Below are 6,474 nucleotides of genomic sequence, written 5' to 3'. Positions count from 1 at the left end.
CCCGGAACCAGCGTAGGGGGCGTGGGAACGCGCCTGCCCACGTGACTCCCCCCATTCGTGCCCCTGCCGCTCTCGCTCTGTGATTGGTCGCTCCGGGAGCGCGGGCAGCGCTGCCACCTCTGATTGGTCAGTGCCTGGTGGGCGCGGCCTCGCTGCGGTGTCGGAGCGGGGCGCCCCCTTGCGGCCGCTATGAGGGCAAGCGGCTTCCGTGAGGGAGCGGCGGGACCGGGACCGGGAAAAGGAGCAGGAATAGGAACGGCACCAGGAATGACCCCGGCACCAGGAACAGCAACCGGACCGGGACCGGAACCAGCAACAGGAGTGCGAACGGGACCAGGTGTGGTAATGTGGCTGCGTCCCTGGAGCGCCGGGCCTCGCCTGCCCGCAGCCCGGCCGCCCTTGGCCTTTTCCCAGTTTTTTTCAATGCACTATTCAGTATATTTTTTTCAAATATTTTATTAATGAAATTTTAAATCCTTTTTAAAAACAGATATTTTAAATTTTTTTTCCCCGCGGATGTAAATTCTCTTTTGTTGTACGCCAGCCTTGTCCTCACATGCCACTCCTGCAATGCCACAGCCCAACAAAATTTCCCTTTTCCCTCGGCAATCCCGATTTTTGGCACCCAGCACTGCTGCTTTACCAGGCAGTAAAAGCCCTGTCTAGTCACAAAAAAACCCTAAAATCGTTTTTAAAAATCGGTATCTCTGTGCGTGAAGGTGCAGACAACTTTCAAGGCAGGTTTTTCCAAGGAATACCTGGTTTGTACGGAATGAGCTGGCAGCAGGGCTTGCATTCCCAGCTGTTCAATGCCGGGGCCAGATGGTTCCAGGCAGGTAATGGGGTGGGATTTCGCTCAATTAAGCAGCCACAGACTGGGCTGGAAACCTCTCCAGCTCTCTAATAAAGCATTAAAAATTCATGGCATGGCAAAAAACCAAGAGCTGTATTTGTTTTGCTAAAGTGAATCTTACACGTTCGGCGAAATTAAGATCATCAGGAAAAAAAAAAAAAAAAGACAGCAAATGTGTATTTTTTTCACTAGCAGCTTCTCGATGGCAGAACTTGCTTCAGTCACTGCCAGTTCTCCCCTTTCTTCCCACTTTGGCAGCTCCAGTCTCTTGCATCCATCAGAACTCCTGCCCTGATTCCTAGCCTGGCACCCACACGGAGCTGGAAATGGACAGAGTGTGCTGGACTTCCCTTCCTGAAGCCCAGTCCTTCCATCAGGAGATTCCTGATGTCTGCAAGTGTTCCAAGTGATTTGGAATTACCTTTGGAAGGTGTTTTTGCCCATGGCAGGAGTTTGGAATGGGATGGGCTTTAAGGTTGCTGCTAACCCAAACCATTCTGTGGTTCTAAGCAGGAGGGAGGGTTTGGGAAAGGTTTTATTTTTAACTGCTGCTATATTACATTTTTAAAAAATTAAGAATCAGTGGGAGGGAACTGGTAGCCAAACAAGCCCAGAGCTGGAACTGAAGAGCAGAGAAATGATCATGGAATCCCAGAATGGTTTGGGTTGGAAGGGATCTTTAAGATCATCTCGTCCCACCCCCTGCCATGGACAAGGACAGGTCCCACTGTCCCAGGCTGCTCCAAGCCCTGTCCAACCTGGCCTCGGACACTTCCAGGGATCCAGGGGCAGCCACAGCAGATCTGGGAATCCATTCCAGCCCCGCCCCACCCTCACAGGGATGGTCAATCTCTGAAATTCCCAAAGCTGCTCCACCTCCCTCCCACCTGGCATTGAGTGCACTCCAAGCCCCATTAGGGATTCGTTCCATCTGTCCAGCTCCAGTGGTGATCCCAGGGAATTCTCTGGTGCTGGGACAAGGCAGGACAGGCACCTCTTGGCCTTGACAGAGCCGGATCCAGAACCGGGAATAGCAGGAAATCCACCAAACTCTTCCATCAGTGCTCAGGCTCGGGCTGCAGTTGAGAGACGCAGCACTTGGTGTCAGGGAGTCACAGAACCCTCAGGGCTGGAAAAGCCCTCTGAGATCATGGACCATCCCCAGCACTGCCAGGGCGACCTCTGCCCCATGTCCCCAAGTGCCACATCCACAGGCCTTTGGATTCCCCCCGGAATTCCAGAGCAGGATCTCGTTCCCCGGGCTGGCAGCGCTCGGCAAAGCGCAGACCACGGCTGAGGGAGCGCTCGATGAGGCGCAGGCGGCAGCAGGGACGTGCTTTTTGTGTTTATTGTATTTATTGTGTTTATTGTATTTATTGTGTTTATTGTGCTTATTGTGTTTATTGTGCTTATTGTGTTTATTGTGTTTATTGTGTTTATTGTGCTTACTGTGTTTATTTATGCCCCGGGATTGCCGCGCACGGTGCCAAAGGCCGGCCCTGGCCGGGGAATCCATCCCGCCCGCTGCTGCCGCAGAGCAAACAGCAGCGGTGGCTCGGGACTGAGTCACTGCGCTGAAATCCCGGGGTTTTCCTGCCATCCAAGCGAACCCTGAGGGTGCTCAGGCTGGCTGGGAGCTGCGGGGCTTGGGGAGTGCTGGGGATGGAGGAGAGGAGAGTGGAAGCAGCTCCAGGACTCCCCAAAAGGATTGACCTGCCCAGGGAGGTTCCCTGAGCGTCTCTGCTGGAGGGGATTTTCCATCCGGTCTTGTTTGAGCCTTTCTTTCTACTGTTAATTCCCGGATTTGTGGCTAAAGCCGCGATTCCAGTGGGAAATGTTTTCCTGGATGGCGCTGGAGAGAGCAGATTTAAGCCTGGCTTGGCCTGGTGCCCGCCCGTCACTGCTGGATGGAGGGGAGGAGATCATGGAAAATCCAGCAAGAAGACCGGGGAGTGGAAAAGGAAGGAGAAAAACCAGGAGACGTTGCAGGAGTTGGTCGAACCACGGCACAAAATGAACCCCCCAAATAAACACAACAAACAAGAGGCTGTGAAATTAAAAACAAAAAAGGAAATAAATTCTGATAATGGTGTTGCTTCAGAGATTTGGGACAGCTGCTCCTGGATTTGGGATTTCATGGACTGAGGCCGATTGTTGAACCAAAAAGGAACTTGCACACGAGGCTTCGGCAGCTCTCTGCCCCATCACTTTGATTTTTTAAAGGAAGTTTTGGCCCACTAGGGAAGTTCTGGAGGCCTGGAAAACACTGCGAGGTCAGTAATTAAGAGAGGAAGATTTTAAAGCATTATCATGCTGTTGTCAGCTCCATAAAACCCAATTATATGGAGCTTCATTAGGAAGGGAATTAAGGGAACATAAAAGAGTTAATGGCAGCCAGACGGGTTTAAGGCCAATAGGATCTGTCAGGCAAAGCCAACCTCATTTTTTAGGATTATGAGCTGGGCAGAGCCATCGTCGGCACCCGTGCCCGATGATTTGATGAATAAATCCCAACAATACCCATTCAGCATGGTTCTGGCAGTGACTGGGGAGAAGAAATAAAGAAATAAACTTCATGAGGACAGGGACAAAGTTTGTGTGGCAACAAATAACAAGGACAAATCCCAGGCAGACACCAGTAATGAATATTCATGTGAGGGTGACAAATGCCACGAGTTTGGGGACAAAGAGTGGAGCTTTTTTTAGGGAATGGATCATTTTATCCTGAGCGGAGCTGAGGGTGCTGGTGGGGAATCAGCTGGACCTGAGGCTCGGGGTGACAGGGCTGGCTGCTGGTGGCCACACAAGGTCGGGGAGGAGCAGATGGATGAGGTTCCCTTTGGGTTTTGCTTTTTGGGACCATTTGATTTCCCATCCTGGGCTCATCCTCAGCAGCTCCAGGCATTGAGGGAGGGGATGCTCTGCCCTGCCCAGGTCAGACCCCACCTGCAGAGCTGCCCCAGCCCTGAGGGAGGACGTGGAGCTGCTAAAACCAGGCCAGAAGAGGAACCCAAAGATGTTTTGAGGATTAGAAGAAAACCTCTGAACCTCAGAACACCTCTGCTGTGGAGCCAGGCTGGGAAAGCTGAGAATGTTCCCCTGGAGAAGGGAAAAATCCAGGGGAAACTCATTGAAGCCTTCCAGTGCTTAAAGGGGTTATGGAAAAGAGACAGAGCAACTTTTTATACAGACAGATAGTTGTAGGACAAGGGAAATGGCTTTAAACTAAAAGAGGGGAGATTTAGATGGGATCTTGGGAAAGAATTCCTGGCTGGGAGAGTGGGGAGGAGCTGGGCTGGAATTCCCAGATTTGCTGGGGCTGCCCCTGGATCCCTGGCAGTGCCCAAGGCCAGGCTGGACACTGGGGCTTGGATCCACCTGGGATAATGAAGATGTCCTTGCCCATGCCAGGGGGTGAGAATGGGATGGGCTTTAAGGTCCTTCCCAATCCAAATCATTCAGTGATTTTTAATTCCCACATCAGTTATTTTAGTTCCCAGGTCTATGATTTTACATTTCCACCTAAGTGATTTTAAATTCCCGTCTCAGTGATTTTAAATTCTCACCTCCGTGATTTGAAATTTCCGCCTCTGTGATTTTAAAATCCCGCGTCTGTGATTTTATATTCCTGTCTCTGTGATTTGAAATTCCCACCTCAGTGCTCAAGCCCTTTGTCCCACACTGCCCCGGGCTGAGCCTCCTCCTCACGGCAGATCTGGCTCCTGGAATCCTCATTTGTGACAACACCGAGCGAGCCCTCGGAGCTGAACCTGGCTCTGGTGCCGGTCACATCCTGTAATTAAACCCGTCACGGATCATTACCAGCCTTGTTTAAATCCCTTTAACCATCCCGAGGAGAACCGCTGCCTGCAGGAATATTGACTCAGTCCCGACAGCACAAACCCCGCCAATTTCAATGCTAATCATTGATAACAATCCCTTTATCTGCTGGATGTCACCTCCGATGTCACCACTGTGACCCCGGACAGCCCCGGCTGGATTCCCGCGGGCAGCTCCTGGCACGGCTCAGCTCCAGAGCGGTTCCCTCAGCACTGGGCTGCTCCTCGCAGGGGCAATTCCTGCCGGGAATCCCTGTGCTGCCAGCGGGGATTGATGATTGATCCAGGGGGGATTCCTGGAACTCCAGCCCTCCTTCTCCGGAGATTTTCCCTGTGCTGCCGAGGGAGGATTGATTGATCTAGGGGGGATTGATCCAAGGGGAATTGATTGGAAGTTCTACACCTCCTTCCCCAGGGATTGTCCCTGTGCTGCCAGAGGGCATTGATTGATTGATTGAACGAGAGGGGATTGATTGGGAGCTCCAGCTCTCCTTCCTGTAGGGATTGTCTTCCCGAAAAAACACTATTCAGGTTTGCTTCCTAAAAAAAAAATTCCTGTTCAGACGATTTCTCCCAAATTTGCCCTAAACCAGGACACCAGGGATTGTCCCTGTGCTGCCAGGGGGGATTGATTAGGAGCTCCAGCCCTCCTTCCCCAGGGATGCCCAGCTCGCCGGTGGAGTCTCCAGAGGAGCTGTGCCGGTTCTGCAGCGCTTCCCTGCGAACAGCTCCCGATCCAGCCCCCGATCAAGATCCATCCCGCGATTCTCATCCCCGTTCCTTCCACTGCCGATGCGTCTCTTCCATTCTTGGTCCTTGGAAAGCTTCCACGGATCCCCGCGGTGACACTGCCAGGGGACACGTTTCCTCCCTGATGTCACATCCAGAGTGACACCGTGCTTGGGAAGCGATGGGGAGAGTCGGTGAACTCGGTATGAGCTGAGGGAGTTGGAGCACGAGTGTGGTGAGGAGCGGCTGAGGGAGCTGGGGAGCGTCTGGAGCACCAGGAAAGCTGAGGGATCTGGGAAAGGGCTGGAGATTTCCTGAGGGAGCTGGGAAGGGGCTGAGCCTGGAGAGAAGGAGGCTCAGGGGGACCCTGTGGCTCTGCACAAGCCCCTGCCAGGAGGGGACAGCCGGGGGGGTCGGGCTCTGCTCCCAGGGAACAGGGACAGGAGGAGAGGGAACGGCCTCAGGCTGGGCCAGGGGAGGCTCAGGGTGGATACTGGGAATATTCCTGCATGAAAAGGGCAGGAATATTCCCAAAATCTGGCACAGCTGCCCAAGGCAGAGCTGGAGTCCCCATCCCTGGGGGGATTTCAAAGCCCTGCGGATGTGGCACTTGGGGACACTCAGTGGTGGCAGCGCTGGGGAGTCTTTGGACTGGATGATCTTAAAGGTCTCAAACCTTAATGACTCTGAGTTTTCACCAGGCTCTCCTCGCTCCTCCTGTGTTGTTCCAGTCCTGGTGCCTCATTTGGGGGAGTTCTTTTATCTTCTCATTTCATTGAGGGACAGTAGATGTGTCCCTGCCCTCGGCAGGGAGGTGGGAACGAGATGATCTTTACAACCCCTTCCAACCCCAACCATTCCATAATTCCACATTATTTAAACCAGGCTTGTTCCACCTTCACGAGCAGCAGTGAGGGAGTCCCCAGGTGTACTCACACAATTTTTTTTTAATATTTTATTTACACCTCAGATAGTGAAACAACAAAAGCGAAGGCAGAGCCCCTCGGTAGTGTCCAGTGTGAGATTCCAGCCCTCCATCCCATTGCAGCATCC

Source organism: Sylvia atricapilla, chromosome 4 (genome assembly GCF_009819655.1).
Source record: "Sylvia atricapilla isolate bSylAtr1 chromosome 4, bSylAtr1.pri, whole genome shotgun sequence".
In the NCBI taxonomy this organism is placed as follows: Eukaryota; Metazoa; Chordata; class Aves; order Passeriformes; family Sylviidae; genus Sylvia; species Sylvia atricapilla.
Note: the sequence above shows the minus strand (reverse complement) of the source record.